This window comes from Ochotona curzoniae, unplaced genomic scaffold, assembly GCF_017591425.1.
Source record: "Ochotona curzoniae isolate NIBS_2020 unplaced genomic scaffold, NIBS_Ocur_1.0 contig_908, whole genome shotgun sequence".
Classification (NCBI taxonomy): Eukaryota; Metazoa; Chordata; class Mammalia; order Lagomorpha; family Ochotonidae; genus Ochotona; species Ochotona curzoniae.
This window is the reverse complement of record NW_024466607.1, coordinates 20799736-20825316: the sequence shown is the minus strand read 5'-3', so window position 1 is coordinate 20825316 and position 25581 is coordinate 20799736. Positions and strand designations below refer to the sequence as shown.

The following is a 25581-nucleotide window of genomic DNA, read 5'->3' as shown; positions in this document are numbered from 1 at the left end:
GCTGTCAGTGCCTTCCTGGTCCCTGCGAGGGTGGAGAACGAGGGGAGGGGTCGTTACCTCTGTGCTCTGAGATGCTAGCTTTTACTTTGTTGTATAAGGTCCATTTTTCACTTATGGAAGGGAAAGGGGAAAAAGAACCTGCATCTGCCTTTTGTCTTGTAACTTTTTTTTTTTAAATTCACTACATGGATCTCTGTGGTCTTCTCTTTGAATTGGAAGGTGACTGCTGTGAGCATTAGCAGTCCATTCTGCTTGGAGCAGCTTCTCTGTGGGTTTCCCTGTCATAGTGTTTTCATAGTCATAGTGTTTTGCACGTGTTCATTATTGGGAAGCTAAAGTCAGGTAAGAGCCGCAGAGTCAGACTTATTGAGAGCAGGGATCAGGGACGCCCGGTTTGGGTGATTTTAGGGGAGAAACCAGTGGAAACGTTGTTTTTCAGGGTTGAAGAAGGGATAGGGGCTCTGGAACTTACTCTCCCCATTCCTTCAATTTGTTTCTTGCAGGGAGGATGGTTCAAGTGTCAGAGAAGTCAAAATTAATTTTCAAAGGAAAGGCCCATGGCTTTCTCTTTCCTCTCTATTCCTCTCATCAGAATCACATTCCTGAGATTGCATTTTGTGAGCCCTCGTTCAGCTCTTACCACATGACCGTGTCAGGTCTACGTTGTTCTTCTACTATTATTTATTGGGATAAGATACACATACCATAAAAGGCACCGTCTGAACCGTGTCTAAGTGTGCAGTTGGTTGTTCTTACCTACATTCATATTTTTGTACAGTTGTCACCACCATCCACCTCCGTAACTCATTTCATCTTGTAATACTGAAACTCTACCTCACTCAGCAATAGTTTCCAGTTTCCTCCTCACCACACCATCCTTTGCTTCTTTAACTTACCGTGGGTTACATCTCAATCAGTCTTATTGTGGGTAGAAAGTAGCATGAGGCTGAAATTAAGCTGAATACACTCAGCCTTCTAAGTATCCCCGTGTAGCAACACAGTGCGCTATAGAACATTGGTGTTTGTCTTTGTACTCACAGGGTCAGTTGGAGCCATGGGTTCCTGTCACTGCCTAGCATCACAACAGAATTATTGCCCCGTAAATTGCTAGTCTACAGAGTCAAATCAAGGCCTCTACTAATTATGTATTACTTTTCATCCATTACAGAGTTGAAAAATTTTAAACCACCCTCTGTTGGGAACCTTCCACATTTGTCTTCTTAACTCGTTTCATTTAGTAACCTGTTCATCCATGTTGTATCATCTGTCAAAAATTTTTTTTTCCTTTTAAAGGCCAAATAATATATCATTGTATAGATATATCATTTTATCTCCTCATCAATAGACCCTTTTGTTGCCTCTTGCACGTTAAGCTATTGTGAATAATGCTGCTATGAACCTGTGTATACAAACATCTCTTTGAGCCCAGCTTTCAGTTATTTGGGCATCTACTGAAAAGTGATGTTTCTGGATCTTCTAGTAATTGTTTTTTTCCACAGTGGCTGCACAATTTTATGTTTCCACCTATGTGCACGAGGGTTCCAATTTTTCCACAATCTCTTTAGCACTTGTTCTTTTCCATTTTCTATAGTACTATATTAATGGAGGTCATGATACTTTTGATTTATATTTCTCTAAGGATTTTAGTAATGCTCAACATCATTTCATATGTATTCTTAGTCATTTGTATGTTTTATTTGAAGATATGTCTGTGTAAATCCTTTTTCTTTTCTGGAGCAAGTATTTTTTAATAAGTTTTGGGAGTTCTTTATTCTGGATTATAGTCCTTTATCGTATAGATGATTTGAAAATATTTTCTCCAATCATTAAGTTACTTTTTAAGTTTTACTCATATTGTACTAGTACATCTTTACTCTTTTCATGTGATTTGAGTAATTTCACTGTCTCTTTCCTTTTTCCAACTCACACACCCAGCTCTCTGCTCATTTGAAAAATAATTTTTAAGTCTTTGAGATGTGGAAATTAACAACATTTAAAATGATTCATTTTATGTTAGAATCAGTGCAATGTTAATAACAATATGTTAATAGCACTTGTTAAGTGCTTATCAGTACAAAAGCACTTTCCTCACGAACATTAGCTCATAAAACCTTTATAATACCGTGGGGATTGACTATGATGCTTCCCATTTTGAAAGTGATCGAAGTGAGGCTGTGAGAAGATAAGTCGCTTGTCCATGGTCACCTAACTTGTGACGTGGTAGATCAGATCTCAGACTCTGAGATCCACAAGAACAATGGATCCACAAAGAACAACCTTAGCCATTAAGCGCTAGGTCATGACTTAATGTTGCAGCCCTTGCCAGCTCCCCTGTTGTGTGCAGCTGGCAAGCACACTTGTGCTCTAGACCCTGGGTGTTTGCTGTGATCCGGATAGTGTAAGTAAAGCGGTGACCTCTGAACTCAGTTTCTCTAACCTGTCAGAGATGTCTCTAAATTCAGTTCTAATCTGAATCAATGTTATGCAAATACTTACTTGTACAACAAGTAAAAATAAGAGATAGTTTTCACATCCGCCCTGTTTCAAAGTTGGATGATTTAATGAATGTTTTTGAGCACACATTTCCCATAGACAGCAACTGAAACTCAGAATGTAATTATTCTTGAAGATGCTATTGAGTACATTTTGATGAGTTAGCTCTGAATTTCCTAAAATCAAAAATTTGACAAAATGTTGTCTGAATGTGGAGGGAAACCCTTGAAAGATTTCATAGATTCATGTTTTTAGGTTTGGTCAAGACGGCCCTTTGTGTGTGGTTAAGAGCGTGGCTCCTAGAATCAGACACATGTTGCTGGTGACTTGCTTCCTGCTAGCTGTGAAATCCACAATGTGTCACCAACCTTTCTCAATCTCTTCTTTTTTTCCTTGGAAATAGGGATAACAAACAATGCCTTCTTAGGAGAAATAACTCATGTTAAGCCTAGCAGGGTCAGCACCCAACTGAGGTGCGTGCCCCACATCGTATTGACTGTTGAATGTGTTGGTGGTCACTCCTGAAATGAATCTTTTGTCTGTCAGGCTTGGCAATAACAGAGCTCCACAGAATCTTCTGTCCTGAGCTAAACATGGACCCTGTGTGATTGTGTGGAGGGAAGGAAACAACATAATCCATGGAAGACTGAGACTTCATCTTGCGGTTCCTATCCCAGCCGTGTTTTTACAGCTTGCCTGGGGATGCTAAATGGGAGAGCCATGGAAGGGGAAGTTGATTCAGATCAGATTTGAAAAGACCTCTCTTGATGGAATACTCAGACATGTGAGTCGGAGGAGGCAAGGTCAAGCTGGTGACCCCAGCTGTGTACTGAGACAGAAACAATTGGTAGTGTTAGGATCTAAATATAGACGACGTGGGTGTCACTTGGGAAAACCAGTTCTGAAGGCTGGCAGGGGTGGACCAGTTTCTTGGGATCAGTTCAGAAAAAAAAGCCTCTTGGTGCTTTCCCTACTTTCCTAAGTGATATTACCTGGTATTCTAGCTGCTGCATGTCCCTGGGGCACCTGCTAATGTTTGGTGGTCTTGTGCATCTCCACTTCTCTTCACTTCCAGCTTAAGTCCCTACTACCTCTCTCCTCTCTTCTTGCAGACCCTACCAAATCCCTCCTATAAACTCCAGCTGTTCTCTCGGAAGTACTCCTCTTGGAGCAGCCATGAGAGCTCTGAGCTGGGAGTCAGAAGTTTGAACTTGATTCTGTAGTTAACCTAGGTCAATGCTCAACTTCCCTAGGTGCCAGTTAACCTGATGCCAGCTATTCATTCACAGATGGTAGACAGTAGTTGCTGGGCCCAACACACTGTGTTGATGCCAGTTGGTATTCCTGCATTCCACATTGCAGGACCTGAGTTCAAGGCCCGGTTCTGTTCCTGTTTCCAACTTCCTGCTTAGGCACAACCTGGGAAGCAGCAAGGGATGGATGGTTCAAGTAGTTGGGCCCCTGCCACCCCATGGGAGACCTGGGTGAAATCATGTTCTTGGTTTCAGTCTGGCCCAGCCCCAGCATTTGGGAGAGTGAACCAAGGAATAGGAGTTTATGGCAGGTGCCGTTGCCGTCTCCATTCTGCAGATGAGGTCACTGAGGCCCAGAGGGGTAAGGAACTTGTGCAAAGACACAAAATAAGTAACAGGAAGTTTGAAACTCAGGTTGTCAAGTCCCAGGATCTGAGTTCTTAAAAAAATTATTTGGAAGGCAGAGAAAAGGAAAAATGGTGCTAGTACCTGCCTCACAGGGTATTTTGAGTTTATAAAATAGTATCTGTGAAGTCTTTCCATTGGTATATCTTGTTGCTGTTCAGAAATGCTTACGGGGCCAGCATTGTGGCATAGCTGGTGGGGCCAGCATTGTGGCATAGCTGGTGAAGCCACTGTCTGTAATATCAGCATCCATATGGCCATTGGGTTCAAATCCCATCTGCTTCGCTTCTGATCCAGCTTCCTGCTAACAGCTTAGAAAAGCACAGGAAAACGGCCTAAGTGTTTGAGTTTCTGAAACTGTGGGGGAGGGACCCAGATGGAGCTCCTGGCTCCTGTCTTTGTATTGACAGATGGAAGATTAATGCCTATCACTCTTACTTTCTCTGTAACTCTGAGTTTCAAAATATATAAATGAATCTTTAAAAAAGAAATGCTCACAATAATTGTGCATGTGATTTGGAGGAAAAGGAGACCTGGGATGAAGCAGCAGTTTCTAAACTTGGCTCATGTCTCCATGCCTATGTATCACCTGTTCACTGACTTTGTGTTTAAATTGCTAAGATTTTATTTAACTTTTAAAGAATTATTTCTTAATTTGAGCGGCAGAGTGACAGAGAAAAAGGAGGAGAGAGAGAGAGAGAGAGAGAGAGAGATCTTCCATTCATTGGTTCATTCTCCAGATGCCTACAATAGGCAGGGCTGAACTTGGCCAGAGCAGGAGCTACAAGCTCCATCTAGGTCTCTGATTTGAGTGACAGGAACCCAGATATTTGACCCATCTTTGGCTTCTGTCCTAGGTGTATTAACAGAAAACTGGATCTGAAGCAGAATGGCCAAAAGTCACTTGATATGGGCTGTGGGTGTCCCAAGAGCTGGATTAACCTTTTTTGCCAAAACACCTGCCTCATTGGTTTTTTTTCTTAAGATTTATTTTATTGGAAAGGCGGATAGACAGAGAGGAGAGACAGAGAGGAAGATCTTCCGTCCGATGATTCACTCCCCAAGTGAGTGCGACGGCCGATGCTATGCCGATCCAAAGCCAGGAGCCTCTTCCAGGTCTCCCACGCGGGTGCAGGGTCCCAAAGCTTTGGGCCGTCCTCGACTGCTTTCCCGGGCCACAGGCAGGGAGCTGGATGGGAAGGGAAGGGGGCTGCCGGGATTAGAACCGGCAGCCATATGGGATCCCGGGCGTGCAAGGTGAGGACCTTAACCACTGCGCCATCGTGCCGGGCTCGGTGCCTCATTGTTTTAAAAAAATTTTTTAGGCTCATCCTCTACAGTAATAGTCCTGATACTACAGGCATGAAATGTGTTTCCTAAAACTCATTATAATAAACACATACAAGTTTTCCACAAGTGGTCTAAGATGGTACTGTGTCACCCCGAGAATCCATTTCCTGCACTTAGACAGTGGACTTGAACATCCATGGTGCAAGTTGATACTGATCCTGCTCCTTTGCTGCGACGATCCGTGAGTCCATGTCATCATGGCTCAGGCAGTGCCTGAGGACCAAGCCCCTGTGCCTGGTGCTATGTTGAATGTCACAGTGGCCAAAACATACAATCTTTGAGCAGGATATTGCCAACCTTGAGAAAATAAGCCACCATATGACCTCAGTTGTGAAATCCCACCTCAGTCAGAAGAGAGAGAAGCCACAGCCACTGTCTTTGTAGTCTCTGCAGGTGGGTTAAAGGATATGGTCTCAGTCAGACTTTGTTGAGTAACGACCACTCCTAAACCCAGCAGCAAGTAATATTGAGTGTTTATTTTTATGTTCATGCTTATACGGGTCAGCTGAGGTGGTCTGTGCCACAGGGCTTCCCTCACTTGTCTGTACTTGCGGCAGTCAGGAGCCTTACGGGAGCAGGCAGAGACATGCCATATCTCTTCAGACCTATGCTCAGAGTGGGTGGGTTGAATCTTTCGTCCACCTGCTGGTCCACTCCACAAATGTTCACAGCAGCCAGGTCAGGACCAGACCATAGCCAGGAGCCAAGAACTCCGCCTGGGTCTTCCATACAAGTGACAGGAACCCAAGTACTTGGGCTGTCATCTGTGGTCTTCCAGGTATATTGGCAGAGAGTTGCATCAGAAGAGGAATAGTTTCTATATGGAGTACTCTGCTGTGGTGGGCTGGGTTATAAATAGAGCAGCAACAAAGGATGGAGGTGATGAGGACCCAAGGCCTGGTGTATACTGGCTCCTAAGTAAGTGTGCTTGAATGACTGCCTGCTGGGGTGCTTCTCTTGTTGTTAGTGGTGGTGAATATTTCACATGGGTTATCTCTTTTGGTCCTTCCAATTCTGTGTGGATCCCTACTGCACTAAGTGTAATCCCATCACCCATTGCTAAATGTTCATTAATGCTTTGGGGTCAGCAAGGGTAGGGTTGCTGGAAACAGCAGCAAGCGGCAACCGTGTGCAGAGATCGCAGTGAAGTCGGAGGGAGAGGCAGGCTTTGCATCCAAGAGGCCTGAGATCAAAGTCTTGTGTGTTCCCATACACACTTTGTGGACTGTTTCTGGTGCCAACTCTTTAAATACCCACACCTGCCAAGAACTGGGCATGGGAATTAGCCTCACAGTTTTGCCCTCAGCTTTGTTGAGGTCATGTGCATTTTTTAGTGTTCTTTTTGGACAAAGTGCGTGCAGATATGAAGGTCTCCTTGCAAGCTCACGGGCCCGGGTAAAGAACTGTGTTCTAGAAGCAGGTGTTGTGGAATAGCAGGAAAAGGCACCACTTAGGACACTGACAACCGAGGTGCTTCTGATCCAGCTCCCTGCTACAGTATGTGGGAAATGAGCAGAGGATGTTGCAGGTGCTTGGCCCCTGCTACCCAAGTGGGAGGCCTGGAAGAAGCTCCTGACTTTGACCTGACACAGATTGTTGTGGCCTTCTGGAAAGTGAAGCAGTGGATGAAAGATCTCTGTGTCTCCCTCTGTCTATATAACTCTGACCTTTTTCTTTCTTTCCTTTTATTAAAAGATTTATTTTTATTGGAAAGTCAGGTTTACAGAAAGAAGGAGATAACAGAGAGAAAGATCTCCCACCCAGTGATTCACTCCCCAAGCGACTGCAAGGGCCAGAGCTGAGCTGATCCAAAGCTAGGAGCTTCTTCGAGGTCGTTCATGCAGGTGCAGGGTCCCAAGGCTTTGGGCTAGTCTCTACTGCTTTCCCAAGGCTCAAACAGGGAGCTGGATGGGAAGTGGAGCAGCCGGGGCATGAATTGGCAACCACATGGGATCCTGGTGTGTGCAAGGTGAGAGTTTAGCTACTAGTCTACTGCACCAAGCCCATAACTCTGTCAAATACATAAATATTTTTTGAAAACCCGCCTCTACTCTCATTCAGCCAACCTCCTCTCTCTTTTCTTTCCTTCTCTAACAAAAAGAAAGATTATTTTTTCACATTTGTACACCAGGGTCAGCTTTAGAGTATGACTTGTAGTAACTGCCCAATATATGTTTTCTAAATGAATGAGACAGTGAAGATGAAAGTGTTGGGGCTGAAGGATGTGTGTGTGTGCTAGGACCACAGAACTCTTAGACTGTCTGGGATAGGAAAACCCATAGTGTCTAACCTATTTATGTTATAAATTATGAAACTGAGACCCGGAGAGGTTAGTTCACTTTCCCAGAGGCACATAGCTAATTATACTGTTATTTTCACCCAAGCAGATGGCTTGTGTCTGATACAGTTAGATATTTCCTGGGCATCTTTTTTTTTTTTAAAGATTTATTTAATTTTTATTGGAAAGTCAGATATATGGAGAAGAGGAAAGACATAGAGGAAGATCTTCCATACGCTGTTTTATTCCCCAGGTGGCTGCAGTGGTCGGAGCTGCGCCAATCCAAAGCCAGGAGCCAGGAACTTCTTTCCAGGTCTTCATGCCAGGCTTTGGGCCATCCTGAACTACTTCCCCAGGCCACAAACAGGAGCTGGATGGGAAGTGGAGCAGCTGGGGCATAAACTGGTGTTTATATGGGATCCCGATGTGTGCAAAGCAAGGACTCTAGGCACTAGGCAACCGCGCTGGGCCCTGGGCATCTTTTGAGAACAACGCTCATTCTGCCTGTCGGTCTTATGGATCATGTTAGAAATCTGAGTTTTCTTGTCCCTCCTATTGGAGGCTACAGACATGGAGAGTAGAAACATACAAGCGACATGTTGACTGTAGCACCATCATGGGGGTGGACCTCGAGGGTCCCAGTCTGTGTCACCTGTTTGCTCTGGATGAGCCCTCATTCTGGGACTTGGAGACAGACTGCTAGGATCTTTGCCTGGGATATTTCAGCCAAGCATGGAAGGTGGATCAGGGGTGAGAGCGATGTATTTGTTCTCACAGCATCCTGGAGAGCCTATTTGGAGCCATTCTTCTATTCTTAGTTTCAAAGGCACTTTGTTCTCTGATGCATTGTTTCAGCAGTCACCAGGAAGTCAGTGCTTGCTTGGGTCAGTGATGCCCTCTGGTTCCTGCCTTTGGCCGCCCAGGTGGAAAGTGGACTGCTTAGTGTCAGGGTAGGCCCTTCACCAGCAGGGTCACCGTAGCCCTTTCTCCTTTTGTTGTCTGTTGGCGGAGAAGGGTGAGTAGAAACTGGAGACTCTGCTCTCCTCATAGCAAGAAAGACTGCAGGTAGTGCTATGTGAAGAGACAAAATGATTGATCCGGGACTCCACAGGACACTGTGCTCACTGATGCATACTGTGGACCACCCATGAAAAAGGCGGGGCTCCCTGCTGGCTCACTCACCAGTTGTTCACGACAGCCAGAAAGGGACCAGGCTGAATGAAGCCAGAAGCTGGAAATTCGGCCCAGGCTTCCTGTGGTGAATGGCAAGAACCCAAGTATGTAATCCACCCTCCTGCTTCCCAGGGTCTATATTATCAGGAAGCTAGAACCAGGAGTGGAGCTGGATATTGAGCCCAGGTACTCCAATGTGAAGTATGTGTGTGTCTAAGATTTATGTGTTTATTTGAAAGTCAGAGTTATAGAAGAGGAGCTTTATCTGCTGATTCACTTCCTGCATGGTTGCAATGGCCATAATTGGGCCAGGCTGAAGCCAGAAGCCCGGAGCTCCTTCCAGATCCCCCTCAGAGTGGCAGGGGCCCAAACACTTGGATTGGAAGTGGAGCAGCTGGGACATGAACTGACACTCATATGGGATCCCGGCGTGCACAAAGTGAGGAATTTAGCCACTGGGCTACCATGCTGGTCCCATCTTTATTTATTAAAATGTGCATTCCAGCAGTCACATGTGCCTCGTGGCTACTGTGCTGAATAGCACAGCTCTAGAGGTTTGAGCATCTTAGAGAAATAGCTGTTTCACTTGACCAAGGCATCATTTTTCACTCCATGTTGGCAGAGATGCAAAGGTTGGGTGACATAATTTGGCAAGGAGAGCAGTCTCTCATGCATGCCCAGAGAGAGCACAAATTAAATCAGGATTTATGGAGGGCAGTACGACAAGGTTATCACAATCACACGTACCAACTTCCTCAGTTCCACTGGTTCCTTTCCTTGATGTGCATGCTGCCAAGTTTGTCATGCATGTAGTAGATGGGTTTTTGTTCAGCTGCAGATTAGCAATCACATGCACTCCCAGTCAGCAAGGGCTGCTGTAAGTAAGTTTTGGCGTGTTTACAGATGAAACTTGAAGCTATTAAAAAAATGAAGCCATTTTTTAAAATTGATGTCATGGAAGTTTTCTTAGATATCCTGTTGGAGCCAGCATTGTGGCATAACAGTTAAACCTGCTGTCTGCAGTGCTGGCATCCCATATGGGCTCTAGTTCAAGCAATGGCTGCTCTATTTCCAATCCTGACAATGGCCTAGGAAAGGCAGTAGAAGATGGTCCAAGTACTCGTGCCCCTGCTGCTGTTGTGGGAGACCTGGATGAAACTCCTGGCTTTTGTCTAGCGCAGCTACGGCCATTGAGGACATCTGGGGAGTGAACAGGTGACAGAAGATCTCCCTTTATCCCACTTTCATTGACGTAATTAAGCCTCCCCCGCCCCCCTTTTTAAGATACCCTGATAAGCAAGTGTAGAAAATTACAGGTGATTTGTTAGTGTTTGAGTAAAACAAATGATTTGCTTATTTATGTCCACAGCAACTCTGAAAGAATACAATAGGAGATGATCATAGCGATAGCTTCCTGGGGGAAGAAAAGCTGTTTGGGGTGCTGAAAGGTCTACTTCTTATTGTAGGAGATGCCTTTTAGGATTTAATACCATCATTTGTAAGACCTACTCCCAAAAAAACAGATGCCCTGAAAAGGCTTCTCTAAGAGGTGGATCTGGTAAGGCTTCCTAGAGAAGGGGACCAGCAGGCAGAGTTGTAAAGAATGCATAGGAGTCCTTCTGGCAGGAGAAAGGATAAAGCTCAAAGGCATGAACAAGCAGAGCAGGTTCAGGCATCCATGTGTAGACAGTGGTGGGCGAGAGTATTCTGTCTATCAAAACAGGGCAGCCATGGAGTTTGGGCAGGCCTGGACTGGGCCAGATGGGAAGGGTTTCCTGAACCAAGTTTAGACTTAACTCTCTGAGCCATTGGCACACACTGAGAGTTTGAAGGAAACAGGAAATGACATGATTGTATTTGCAAGAGGCAGAGTGGAGGGATGCGATGCAACAGTGGTTCTCAAAATGCAACCTGAGGATCTATAGATATCCCTGAGACCTAACGGGTAACAACCATTTACATAACTTGATGTTTTCTTTGTAATGTGTTGAGCAAAGCAGCAAATCACAGTCCACGGATGGTAGGAGTGAGACATGAGTCCAGCTGTCTGCCGTGCAGCCTGGCATGGAAGAGAACTTATGACGTAGAAAGCATTGCCTCTCTTTGCGTTTTGGACAATATGGTTAATAATAAAATATGAGGATGAGATTCAAAGCAATATGTTCATTTTTTAAAAGAATGACTATTTTTGAAGTTCCCAATTTTGGTTTCTTGTAATTACTCATTGGTGTAATCTACATAAGCAAAAATTTTGGGAGGCTATCATGAATTTAATAGAAGGGGTTCTGAAGACAAACAGTGCAAGACTCATGGGTCTGGAGGCAGGGAGACCCCGTGTGTTTGTTTATTGGTCAGTAATAAACTCTAGGAAAGCAAATGCCCCCACTCTGAGGTGAGTCAGGTGGGAGGCATGAGTGAGCCATGCTGGAACTGGTGTGCATTTTGCCTAGCCAGGTGTACTGCCAGGCTCTGGGAGCTGTATGCATGAAAGGGAGGCATGGGTTGGTGGATGTCTTTTGACTGATGAGAATGCTGGTGCATGGCTTCTTCCTCATTTTCCCACTGGTGGCTCTTTCTATTAGTCCCTATGCTGCACTGTTGGCAATATCCTGTGTCTTCACGGACAGGTCTCTGCATGCCAAGCTTACCCCAGGGTATCTCCCTGAAGGTGGGGCCCTGAATCTTGCTCTTTCTCAGCCTGACTGGAGGCTTCAAGGTGCAAGCTCCAGCCTCAGTCCTCTCTCCAGCTCTCTAGCCCTTCCTAGGTTCAGATGTTTTAACTTCTCCCGGCTGAAGGTGAGAATTTACATTTTGTTGTAACTCCTCTCAAACCATCGCCTCTACCTCCATTCCCTACCTCAGAGATTCTGTATGCAATTCAGGAAAAGTCTTTACCTCAAGGGACATTGTCCTTTGCTTTTGAAAGAGACTGTCCATGTAGCTGTTTTGGTTTTTATGGTGTTTGCTAGAATGTGGGGTCTTGGGACTTTTCTCAGTGACCTAACCTGGAGCTTGTGTTCAGAGCAAAGCCTGTCTAAGGCAATGAGCTGTATGCTGCGGTTTGGAGCACACAAGCATGGTGTGTAAATTTGGACTGCCTTCTCTGGCCAGTTCACATGCTGTCATATGACTCAGGCTTCCCTGTCAGCCTCGAGCTAGGGCTGGCTTCAGTCTTTGACCTGCACAACTGCTCAGGGTCTAACATTCAGTATGGGCCACATGCATGGCTCAAGGCTGTGCTGTTGTCTTCTAACCCAACACTTTATGAACAAAATGTCTCCCACCCCTCGCCTCCACACATACTCACACCAACCCTCATTTTGGGTCCTGCAGTTGACCCAAACAGTCCTGACTGGAGGATCTTTGTGTCTACCAGACTAATAAGGGCTTGGCAGCAGTGGGTGTTTGGTTTAATGGTTAAGGCACGGCACCTGCATCCATCCCATGTCAGAGTACCTGCGTTCCATCCAGGTGACTCCAGCTCCTGGATTCCAGTTTCCCATGAGTGTGGACCTAGGAGCCAGTAAGCATGACTTGAATCATTGGGTCCCTATTGTCCATGTGGGAGGCCTACACAGAGTTCCCTCAACTCTAGTTTTGCCCCAATCCCACCCCTTGCAGACATTTAAAGAGTGAACTGGCAGAAGGGAGCTCTCTCTCATTTGTCTATCTTTCAGCCTCTCAAATAAGAAAAAAAAATGTTTTTAAGGAAGTGATAGAGGGTGCAGCTCCACCCTGAGCCCCAGTGGAGGCCTGTCTGGTGAAACATATGTTTCCTCATTTTCTGCACTACATTTTGTTTTTACTTTTCTCTCTCTCTACACACACACACTCTCTACTATTTACACATGTATGTGCATGTATGCATATGTGCATATATGTACATGCTACAGATCCTCATTGTTCACAGATTCTATACATATGTGAATGTGCTAGGTCTAGAATGTATGGTACTCAGAGCAATCTGGCCATCCCTCACAGACAGGCTCAGAAAGAGAGGAGTGTGCTGCTGAGCCGGAAGCAGGTAACCCTTCTTGTGGTTAGTGTCGTACCACACTCTTTTCTGTTGTGTACATTTCGTCGGTACGTTCACTATTTAAAGTGATGATTGTGTATGTGGTGGAGTGTTTCCCGAACAAGGAAGCTATGTGTGATGTGCCTTCCAGAGAATGCACTCCATTCAGGGATGAGTATGGTGTTGCTGGTTGTGAGTTTGACATTGCTGAGTCAACATTGTGCATCAGACACCTTTAGTGCAAACACACACATAAGACACAGTTGCGCATTAATTGGGTAGCAAAAATATTATAACAAGAGGGTCACAGGAATGTTTCCCCTAAGAGCGATGGTTCAGGGTTCACTAATTCAGTCTTCATGGCAACTTCACAAAGCCTAGCAACCACCAGTAGCAAGACTCCATTATGTGCACAGGTACTTGTGTGCTTTTTCTTCTCCCTTGATCGCTCCCCCTCTTCTCTTTTCTTATCCTTGTCTGCTTTTATTGGTCATTGGTCCTGACCTCAGTGTTCAACCAAAGGGCTTTTATTCATTCAGTGTTTGTGAATCACTTTGTTGTTGCCACATTCCTGAGCTATGCTGGGGCCAGACCACAGACTTTATGTTTCAAAAATATCACTGGCATGTGGAGTCATTGCAATTAGTGATTTGAGGGCAGTTGAGCTCTCGTACTTCTAGGAAGTGTTTTTGCAAGCTTTGCCATTCTCATCGCCACATCTCGCCCCAACCCAGCAACCTCCTTGGCTACATGGTGTCTGAAATGCAGAAAATGTTAGTGGAAAACTTCACAGGTCACCTGATCCTCTTCCCTCAGTTTACAGATAATGAAACTGAGATCTGGAGAAGGAAAGTGAAATGTCTGAGGTCACACAGCTGGTTGGATGACCTTTAAAGATAATTAATAGGGTAGAGACAGCTGTTGTGGTACAGTTCATTGAGCCCCTGTGTGGAATGCTCATGTTGGAATACTTGGGTTTGAGTCCCCGCTCCTCCCCTCCAACTTAGCTTTCTGCTAATACACCCAGAAGGCAACAGTATTGGCTCAAATACTTGAGACCCTGCCGCCCATGTGGACAATCTAGATGGAGTTTTAGGTTTCTGGCTTTGACCTGCCCAGCGCCAGTTGAGACATTTCAGGAGTGAACATCAATTCTCTCTATCTTCATACCTCCCAATCCCGCCTGCTCCATCTTGATCTCTCTGCCTTTTAATCACTTAAAATAAGTAAATAAAAAGATAGATGACAGCTTCAGTCCTGCTCATTCCCCTAGTTGCTCTGGCGTGCAACCTATGGATTTGACGTGAGGAAAAGAATGCTTGTTATAACTTAGCAGTGTCTGGTGCTACGTGTTAAACAGATCTCTCAAATTGAGTGCGCTGGGAAAAAGCTAGAGAAACGTGCAGCTAGAGGCTTTAGGAAACAATCCAAGCTTTAACTCATAGGGGCCGTTCCTATCTGCAATCAAGGTGTCTAGCTTTTGCAACATGGAGTCTGTCCATTTTTCCTTTAGGGGATTTTCATGATGGAAACATCTGTTCTGTAGTACATCCAAGAGCAGGCATCACTCAGTTTGAAAACTATGACATAAAGTCGTGAGCCAGGAGGGTGAGTACACCATGGGGTGAGATCTCCTGCACAGCCAACCAGGAAACAGGTCTAGTGGGCCCAACTTCCCACTTATTCCCCAAACTCAACCTCTCTGGACCCCTCCCAGAAAGAGGAAGGAAGAAGTTGAAGGAAAGATAAGGTGCCCATCCTGAAACAAAGCAAGGCTGACCCTTTCGGGTCCCCTCATGCACTCCCATTTCCTGAGGCTAAAGTTAGAGCTGCTAGATAGGAATTTCATTTTTAATCCATGATTGGGCAGACAGAGGCTTACAACAGTGCTGGGGTGGCTCAGATCCTCCCCATAAAGAATGGGAAAAAGAAAGGGTCCCTTTTCAGGCCTCTAAGGGAAGGCAGCCAGAGTGGTTTTTGCTGTGCTTGCCATGACCGTTGTTTTGTTGTAAGGAGAAACTTGCATAAAAAGAGTGCACATTAAACCACACCCAATTGCAAATAACCTTTTACCATTTTAACCCTTCATATTGAAAAAGACTTGCTTTTCTGAAGTAGTCTTCCCTTCTATTTGTCTTAAAGGGGGAAATTAACATTACCTTGGGGCCCCGTGCGGTGGTGCAAGTGGTTAAGGTCCTCGCCTTGCACACCCGGGATCCCATATGGGCGCTGGTTCTAATCCCGGCAGCCCCCTTCCCATCCAGCTCCCTGCCTGTGGCCCAGGAAAGCAGTCGAGAACGGCCCAAGGCTTTGGGACCCTGCACCTGCGTGGGAGACCCGGAAGAGGCTCCTGGCTTCGGATCGGCATAGTATCGGCCGTTGCGCTCACTTGGGGAGTGCATCATCGGACGGAAGATCTTCCTCTCTATCTCTCCTCTCTGTCTATCCGCCTTTCCAATAAAAAAATAATAAAAATAAATCTTTAAAAAAAATTACCTTGGTCAGCAGAAAACCAGTATGTTTAATATGAACATAAGTAAAAGTGCAAAACCCTAAGTGAATAAGCTAACTAGCTAGAGACCGATGTATCCATGTTCCACGTGCAAGCTGCTACCTGAGCCCCTGACACTGGAAGTGGAAGACAGGTTGTTGAACAATAGCGAGATATTAAAGTGAAGTAGTCCCCATCTGAGCCATTCTTCCTGGTGCACTCAATAAAACACAGTGACGGACTCAGTGTGAGATCTGATGCTGGACTAGGGTCCCAAACTTTTGGCTAGGTCACCTCAGGTACCATCCACATAGGATCCCCTTTTCATACCAGTGACTTCCTGTGGTCTCTTATCTCTGCAGGGCTTCCAGCCACATCAGCTAACTTGCCATCCCTGAGGGGATGGAGTTGGGGTCAGGAGAACATTATTATGGTCTGTGTTTTACATCCACTCTCTGGGGTTCTTTCCCTCTCCACCATGGGTGGGAACTGCAGCTGCCCAAGGCTGTAGCCAGCTGGTCCGCACCCTCTATTGGTTTCCTTCCTGAGCCTGTCTCACTTCCTACTTGCACCAGTTCTTCCCAGAAGGTATCCCAAGTAAACAGCTTACACTCAAGTCTTTCCTACAGGTTCTGCCGTAGGGGAACCTGAAACTTAAGATTCCTAGTAAGCACTGTACTAAAGAAGACACACCTAAAAGTGTTTTTTAATTTTTATTTTAGTTGAACAGTATAGAGAAAAAAAGACAGTGATAGGTAGGTGGATGATAGATAGATAGATCAATCGATCATCTTACATCTACTGGCTCATTCCCCCCAATTGTCTGCAACAGTTGAAGCTGGGCAAGGTGAAACCAGGAGTAGGGAACTCATGTGGTTGGCAAGCACCCAACTGTTTGGCCTATCAAATGTTAACCCCAAGGTGTACATTAGCAGGAAGCTGGAATCAGAAATAGATTCAAGACTCAAACCCTAGCCCTCTGGTGTGGGATGTGATCACCCCAAGTAGCATTTTTGAAAAATATTTATTTGAAAGGCAGAGTTAAATGATGTGTGTATGTGTGTGTTGGGAGGTGGTGAGAGGAGAGGAGTGGAGAGGAGTAAAGATGGAAGGAGGAGGAGAGGCATTTGACAGGGCTCCAGCCTGTTCACCCAGCTGTTGTGTGGCCGTTTGGGGAGTGAACTGGTAGATGGAAGACCTCTAACTTACTCTGTTTCTTCCCCTCTCTCTGTAACTCTGCTTTTTCTGAACTTATTTTCAGGAAGACTAAATACTAACAGTGTATCAAATACCAGTTTTGATTCTGGACTCCATGTGTTTCGGGGAATGGCAATTGCCAAGAGAATGTGGTTTGGCAGCATCTGCTATGCAGGTAGCCAGATCTGAGAAGAAATCTTGATTTTGTCCAAATACTCATAGATTGCTTCAGTCAAGTCATGAATGAACTCTTTAAGCCTTTGTATTCTCATGGGTGGTCACTTTTTCTTTTTGGCTAGCTGTGAAGTTTGTATATGATACATGTAAAACACCCAGCATGCAGTGGATTCTTAAAAGGCAGTTGCTATAAATCTCAGCAAGAAAGGAGAAGGGAGGGAAGGAGCCACCTTCATGCAGTCAGAGAATACCGTCAATAAACCAAACTTCAACAGTTGAGTTTGAGAGTGCTGACATGATGGATAACACCAAGAATCAGCAAGGGACCGTCGTGTTTATTTAAGCAGAGATGGGATACATGGAGCCCATTGGCTGTGTAAGCTTTGTGAAATCATTGGTCTGGTGCTGCCAAGGCAGCTTCAGGTGGGACTTGAAATTGAATAAATCTGTATAGCGGGTTAATTTCTAAATTGATCATTTTGCATGGCTTTTAGATGATGCTATGAATACCCGAGTAGCACTTAGCACACAAAAGTTTCCCCACCAGGATAAGGAATGGCCTGATGCATATGTGCAGCCTGTGTCTCCAATGTTATTCATTCTTTTGTGTGGCAAACTGTTCCAAGGGATTGATGTTCCAGACACCAATGACCAAAGGGAAGCGTTCTCCCGATGGTTAAAGGCCTACTTGTTGGCATCTGTGGACCTGTCCCTGAATCCCTAGGGAATAGGACTGCCAAACTTCCAGCCATAATTTTTTAAAAAAATAACTACTGTTAAAATAGTAATAAAAGTATAGTCAGTGCATAAACTTATAATGTATACATTTATTGTTAACAAATATTGTATAATGTGCATAATTCTAAGGATGTAATTTCATCAGACTTGCAGTGTGCTAAGTTTATCTTCATAAGTATCACTATAAACATGTAATACCACTATTGTTAATACAACAGTGTTAGGCTATAGGAAGTTTTTAAAAGATTATTTATTTGAAAATCAGAGCGACAGAGTTGGGGAGTCAGAAAGAGGTCTTCTAGCCACTGTTTCATTTTCCAGTGGCTATAGCAACTTGGTCTGGTCCAGATGGAAGCCAGGAGCCAGTTATCTCCCACATGGGTGACAGATCCCTGTCCTTGGGCCATTACCTGCAGGTGCATCAGCATGGGAAGCTGGATCACAAGTGGAGAAGGTAGGAGTTGAGTTGGCACTCTAGGGTAGAATGCTGACATTGCAAACTGTGAGGTAACTTGCTTGCCACGACACCTGTCACACAACCGGGATTTTTGAATCCATTATAATTTTATGAAACCATTGTCACTTGTGCAGTCTGTTCTTGACTGAAACATTATGTGACTATATATTTTTATTGATAATGGCTTCCAGTAATTCTAACAATGAAGAATTTTATTAACTTTGGGGTTATTAATAATCTGATATAAACTTAATAATTTAGGGATTATAATGTCATAATTATTTTAAAAATCAAGGGCTTATTATTACTTAAAATGTCCATGGAAATGGAATTAAAAGTGGTTTCTATGAAAAATTTTAAAACATGTATCCGTTTTATGAACTTTTTGAAGAACTCTTCATATGCTCTGATTTCAAAAAAATTTTTTGTACCAAAATAAGCTTTTAATTCTATTTCCTATGAATTTGTTGAAGCACTGTTGCAATGTTTTTTAAAAACCCAATACAGAAATAAAAGAATGCAATCAGACACAAATTCAATGCAGCTTTAAGATACCACTTAGAGGGCTGGCATTGTGGCACAGCTGGTGAGGGCCACTGCCTATGATACTGGCATCCTGTAAGGGCACCACTTTGTGTCCCTGACACTCCATTTCTGATCCAGCTCCCTACTAACGGCCTGGGAGAGCAGCAAAAGATGGCCCAAGTGGTTGAACTCGGTCTCTGATGTGGGAAATTTGGAAGAAACTTTTGGCTCCTGGAATTGACCTGTCTCTAAAAAAGGGATTAAAAGTGCCCTTTGAGAGGCCACCATTGACACAGTGGGTTGCACTGCGACTTGTGACATTCATATTGTAGGGCCAGTTCAAGTGCTGGCTATTCTGCTTCTGATCCAGCTCCCTCCTGAGGCATGTGGGAAAGTAGCATAGAATAGCCTAAGTGCCCGAGTCCCTGCCACCCATTTTGGGGACTTGGCTGGAATTCCTGGATCTGCCTAGCCCAGACCCTGCTTTTCTGGCCATTTGAGATATGAATCAGCTGATAGAAAGTGTCTCTCTCTCTCTCTCCTTTTCTCTGTTGCTTTGATTTTAAAATAAGTAAGTAAGTAAAACATTTTTCAAATGTCATTTGGAGTCCTCTAGCTCATATCAAGGCTTGGACTTGAGTCCCAGCTTTGCTTCTAACTTCCTGCCTATGTGTACTCTCAGGATCAGCAGGTGATGGCTCAAGTACTTAGGTCTGTGCCACTCACACGGGAGATTGATTGCCTGCCTCCTTCTTCAGCCTGGCCAACCCTGGCTGATGTGGGCATTTAGGGAATAAACAAAAAAGAGAAAACTATTGTATCTGTCTTTCCGTATTTCTCTTTCAAAAACACAATTTTTTTTTAAAGAAAAGAAGGCCAGAGAAGTAATAATGTACTGTTCACCAAAGGATTGTGATTAATTCAATTCGTGCACCTGACAGCCAACAGAAAAAATACATACAAAATTTTTATAGTAATTTAGAAGGCCTAAGCATAAATGCTGCTCTTACTTTGGATGGAGATTCATAATGATTGTTTGTTTGTTTGTTTTGTCTGGAACAACCTTGAGGATACTCTTTGACATCCCTCTACCATGAACAGGCAGGTGCTGTCATTTCTTCTGCGCTTCTGGGCTGAACTGTAGGGAAAAGTGGTATATACGCAAGTGTTTGCTGAGTGATTTGACTAACTCTTGCTGCTAAGGTTATCAGGACTGGCAAGGGCATTGTTGGGCTGGCTGGTTCTCCCAGCTCCTAATGCTTATTGAACACATTTTCCTTCCCAAGGAAGAACACACCTTTCCTTGGATAAAAATTTGTCACCTCTGCTTCCCAACAGGTGAAGGGTCAGGCATCCTGTGTTTAAACGCGTAATAATTGCCTTTCCTACTTTTCCAAAATCAAGTTAGTGAGTAGACTTTTTCACTATTCATGATTTTTTTTTCATCTGGTGTTTTTATTCACTGGTGCTGCTACTGTGGCTACCAGTTAAAATTTTACTATTTACTGAGTGCCAGGCATTGTGTAGAGTTCTTTACCCAGAATGATCTATTTATGTCTCACGGCAATCTTAGGGAGGTGCTGTTAGCATCCATATGTTATAAATGGAGGAATGGGTTTATAAAGTGTCTTATGTTTGACATAGTGGTTTAAGATGCCACTTGGGCCGCCCATGTCCCATGTTGGAGCTCCTGGGTTCAGGTCCCAGCTCTACCTCCACTAGTGCACACCATGGGTGGCAGTAGATGATAGCTCAAGTACTTGAATCCAAGCTAGCTGTGTGGGAGACCTGGATTGAGTTCTAAACTCCTCACTACAGGCTGGCTCAATCCCTACTATTGTGGACATTTGGGGGGGGGTGAACTAGTGGGTCCTGTATGTTTTTTAGATACATAAAAATAGTTTTGAAGGAGAGCAGAAGTGTTGGGCTTAACAAAGACACAATAAAAACATGAGCTCACCAAGTCTGACTTTAGAGCCTACGTGGCATCTTAGCTCAGAATTGTGTGTCATGCAGGTTAAAGTGTATGTACCAGTAGCTCAGAGCTCAACCTGGTCTCCAGCTTCTCCACCATGCAAAGAGAGTCTAGAAAACAGGAACAGGGCTCCTGAGTACTGCAGAGGGGGGAGCAGAAAAAGGGAATGAGAACACTGTATTGAAAATGGAATAGGGATCCTTCTTTGGAAAACAAAGCAAGCAAAAATATGGGTCTCCTCTCTGCTCGAGCATGATCAAGTGAAGTTCCAGCTAAGGGCAAGTACAGGAACACATAATCCTTTTGCTAATCTGCCAGAGAAGGCACAGATGAAAGGCAAGGCACCAAAGCCTCTGAAAGCACCAAAGCTGTTTGCCTGTGAAGGGATAAATCAGAAAGCCTTGAGATCTGGTTTGCATTTAATAATTAGAAACGACTAATCGGGGACCATTTGCGGCCAAGTAGGGAGCCACACTCTCTCCATCAGTGCATTTCTTACTGCTCTGGTCGACTGCTTATTAAATAGAAAAGTCCTGTGATTAAATCACAGGGTTGTTCCAGCGCTAATCAATTCAATCTTGGCCATTTAAAATTAAGTCAGGCTTGCATTTGCCCTGTCTCTGCAAGAGAAGTGGAAAGGACACCCCACAGAGGTGACTGAAGGTATCCAGAAGGGATCCATGTATAACCCCCAGGGGACCTGGGTAGCAGAGTCAGTCTGCATCCCAGCTGTCTTATCCATCATCCTACAGGCTCTTTCATCTCTCATGCCCACCCTGCTTGCCTCTCAATGTCAAACAGCAACAAAAGAGTTATGTCCATGATAGTGGCAGTAAGGGTAATTATGATAATAAGTACAGTTGCAGGAATAATCACTCCTATTAATTATCTACTTTTGCAATTTTATTTTTATTATTTTATCTATGTCTTATTTATTTTAATTATTATTATTTAAGAGATACAAATCTTCCCACCACTGATTCATGCCTTTATTTTTTAAAATATTTTTTTAAAGATTTATTTATTTTTATTGCAAAGTCAGATATACAGAGAGGAAGATCTTCCGTCTGATGATTTACTCCCCAAGTGACCACAATGGCCGGTGCTGTGCCAATCTGAAGCAAGGAACCAGGAACCTTCTCCAGGTCTCCCCCATGGGTGCAGGGTCCCAAGGCTTTGGGTCATGCTTGACTGCATTCCCAGGCCACAGGCAGGAAGCTGGATGGAAAGTGGAGCTGTTGGGATTAGAACTGGTGCCCATATGGGATCCTGGAGCATTCAAGGTGAAGATTTCAGCCGCTAGGCCACCACACCAGGCCTTGGTTCATACCTTTAAAAAAATAAATAAATGAAGGCTGGTGCTAGGCCAGGTCGAAGTAGGCAAAGCCAGCAATTCAATCTGGGTTTTCTCCATGGGTGGCAGGGATTAAGGTACTTATGTTAGCAGGAAGCTGAAATCTGTACCAAAACTGGGACTCAAACCCAGGCACTCCATGATGGATGCAGGCATTCCAAGCACTAGGCCAATGCCAGCTCCAATAAATATCATTTTAGAACTCTTACCATTTGCAATATGCCTTATTTTATTTTAAATACTTTATTTCCTGTATTCCTTGAATAATTAAAAAAAAAGAACTTATGATGGGAAAATCAAGGCTTACAGAATTATTTTCTTGACACTGTCCCACACACCTAGAACTAGGTACGTCATGCAGCCTCAAGAAATAATGGTTGAGTAAATGAAGGAATAGATCATCAGCTTGTCCAGGTTCAGAACATGTAGTCAGTGGTGGAATGGTGGGGCAGAGTCTATCTCGTTTCTACTCTTACTTTCTTTGAGGTGTGTAGGCCTTCTGAGCCTTTTTGTATTGTTTCTAATGTTTTAGATACCTATTTCAATGTGTTTTACATCATAAAAATAAATTTGTTAATTAAAATGAAAGATATGATGGTTTTAAATAGTATTTTAAGAAAGAAATAGCATCACATGGTAGCAAGATCAGAGGTGTAGTAGTCAGACTGACCCAAAGAAAATCTCCCTCTCCAGCACTCATTAACTTGACCTTGAGCAAGTCACTAAAGACCAGTTGAGTTTCAGCATCCCTGACTGTAAAATTAACACAGTATTGCTTCCTTACATGAGGTGAAGAAGCTTGAATGAAATGGTCCATTAAGTTCAGAACACAGGGCTTGATTCATAGCAGGTATATAGATCTGGGGTCGGCTTTCCTCTGCCTGTGTATTGTTAATTCTCCTCTGATTCTGAGGCGTCAAGTCCCAAAGGTTCCAATATTTGTGTCTCGAGAGAATGGCCAGCAATCCAGGCAACAATATTCAGATTTGGATGGTGATCAGCTCTCCTGAGTGTGGTCAGTTGAGGACAGTATCAGGGCTCATCAAGGAGCGCCTTTCCAAAACTAGACAAAACACATTTTGTTTTATGGGCATTTACTGATGGGGCTGCCCTCTGTCTTGCACATATCAACAACGTACCTAAACCTGAGAAGAGAAGGAGCAGAGTGACCATACAGTCAGGCATCATGAATGTGGACAGAAAGGGAAAAAGGTGAGAACTGAAAGCAGAAGCAGCAAGACAGTGTGGTCAGAAACAAGCCCCTGATGGAGCTCTTCTGGGCTCCCATGGTCAGAAGCAAGCCCCTGACGTAGCTCATCTGGGCTCCCAGGGATATTCGAATCTCTGTGAGGCCTTGTGTTCCAGAGTGTACCAGGCTTTGCTGTATCGCAAATTGAAAAGGGGACTTCATAGTTGTTTAGTGGTTTGAGAGAAAGAACAGAACTGGGAGAAAGAGAATCCCATTTGCTGGTTCATTCAACACTTGACCAGCCAGGAGCTCAGAACTGGATCCAGTCAATTACTTGGGTTACCACCATTGTCTCCCAGACTCCCAGGGTCTGCATTAGCAGGAAACCAGAACTGTGGATGAAATCCAGGTGTTCCATTATTGGATATAAATGTCTTCACCAAGTTTTTCTCCACTTAACACCCACCCCAACCCATCCATGTTTTAATGTTTGTTTAATTTGCGAAGCATGAGAGGGTTTTTCCAGCACCCAAGGACTTCTAGGAAGTGTCTCCATCACATATGTCACTCTGCGGAGCTAAGGAAGCAGCTGCTATGCTGGAGTGATTATGCCTACGGACTCTTCCCCCATAACTGCCTTTCCTCTCTGTCCCCATGGGGTTCCTTGGAGTGGAGACACAGGGTTCGCATGCCTATTAAACCCATTTATGCTTTGGCTTTGCTGGCTGACCCTTTCAGTCTGCGGTGTCATCAATCACCCTCTCCCTGGCTCTGACACATAGAAGTGAGGTCCTGACTGTCTCTGGCTGCAATACACTGGTCAAGGACATGCTTCACCTTTGCACAAATCTGCCATTCCTTCTCATAGGAGGGGTTGTGAAGCACCTACTTGGACCAAGGCCTGAGTGGTCATGACTTCCTTCAAAATCTGTATATTTTAAGGAAAATAAATGCCCCCTAGGTATGGAGTAAAAGCAAGACTCTTAGCTTCAAATGGCAGTTTTGAAGTCTCCAAGGAAATCTGAGGGGAAAGCATTTCAGCCTTCAGTGACTTTGGCTTTTGAGGTTTTGCTGTAATTGGAGCAGCCAGGTGGTCAGCGGAAGGAAGGGGAGTCGCCTGGAGAACACTGGCCTCTTTTCTTCATTCTCGCTCTTAGTCACACAGCCGAATTACTCACTGACCTGGGGCCCAGCACAGGGCAGTGTGGGAGGCTGGGGGGATGTGTTAAGGTATGGTGCTACTGACCCGACTTACCCAAGGTGCTTTGTTTTTGTGGTTGCAAGAGAAGTGGGGACTCTGCATGTGCTGCAACTGTGCCTGCGCCACAATAAATCTGATAAGTGGCCATGACCTGTTAACTCTTGCAAATTAGGAAGAACCACACAGTTGACTTAGCATAGACAGACCGCTGAAGGCTTCAAGGTAGGGTCTCCACAGACTGGCAGTTCTAAAGGAGTCTTGTCCCACACTTCTCGTATCTGGCACCTTCATAGCCCTAACTCTGCTGTGTGATCTGGGACAGCACATCTACTGGGAAAACAAGAAAGCTTGGAGTCAGACAGACCTGGGTTTGAATACAGGTTCTTTCTCTTGCAAAGAGGCTGATATTGCAATCCAGTAGGTTAAGCCATTGCCTATGACACTTTCATCCCGTTTGAACATCCTCTCGAGCCAGCAACTGCACTTCCCAAGCAGCTCCCTGCTAAGGCGCCTGGGAAAGCAGCTGAAGACGGCTTAAGTGTTTGGGCCCCTGCCACCCACATAGGAGATGTGGAGGAGTTCCAGGTTCCTGGATTCAGCCTGGCTCAGCCCTGGCTGTTAACATCCATGTGGGGGAATGAGCCAGTGAGTGGAAGATCTTTGTCTTTCTCTGTGTCTCTGTCCCTCTGCTTTAAAAACAAAAAACAAACAAAACAAAACCCAATTCTTTACCTCTTTTCCTCCCCTGAGTATCCACCTCACAGGACAAATAATTTTGATACCCACTCAGCTCATGGGAAAGTTGTAAGGATCATGAAGTCATGTGTATCAGAACTCAGCTGTGTGGTTTACATGTGGTGAGTGTTTAATAGGGTAGTGCTGCCATCACTCTCATTCTCATACTTATTAGTTACTGTTGTGACTAATGTGCAGTGCCCTGTACACTCTGGTATATTTAAATTTATTTATTTGAAAGAAAGAGAATCTTTCATCTACTGGTTCAGTCTCCAAATGCCCAAAACAACCAAGGCTGAAATCAGGAGCCAGGAACTGCATCTGGCTCCCCCTTTGGGTGGAAGGGACCTAAGAACAATAAAATTTCAGTCCTCAGCACTCGGGTATAGCATATGGGCACTCCAAATGACAGTTAAGCCAACTGTGTCTTCTGGGATGCTTACTTCTCCATATCTCCAGGGCTTAAGTTTCCAGAGGTGGGCTCCTTTTAGAGGCAGCTCTGTATATCACTGGCCTGAGCTCAGCTTCTCAGTGGTCTGCAGTGAGATGTGCACTGTCTGTGCCTGGTTGTCTTA

At 44.5% G+C, this 25581-nt stretch overlaps 1 protein-coding gene across 2 annotated transcripts in view; it reads left to right on the top strand.

Annotated features, from left to right (window-relative positions):
* The window catches only part of ARHGEF3 (Rho guanine nucleotide exchange factor 3), a 249310-nt gene that overhangs the window by 82869 nt on the left and 140860 nt on the right, over nt 1-25581 (top strand). The gene's annotated exons all lie outside the window — the stretch shown is intronic.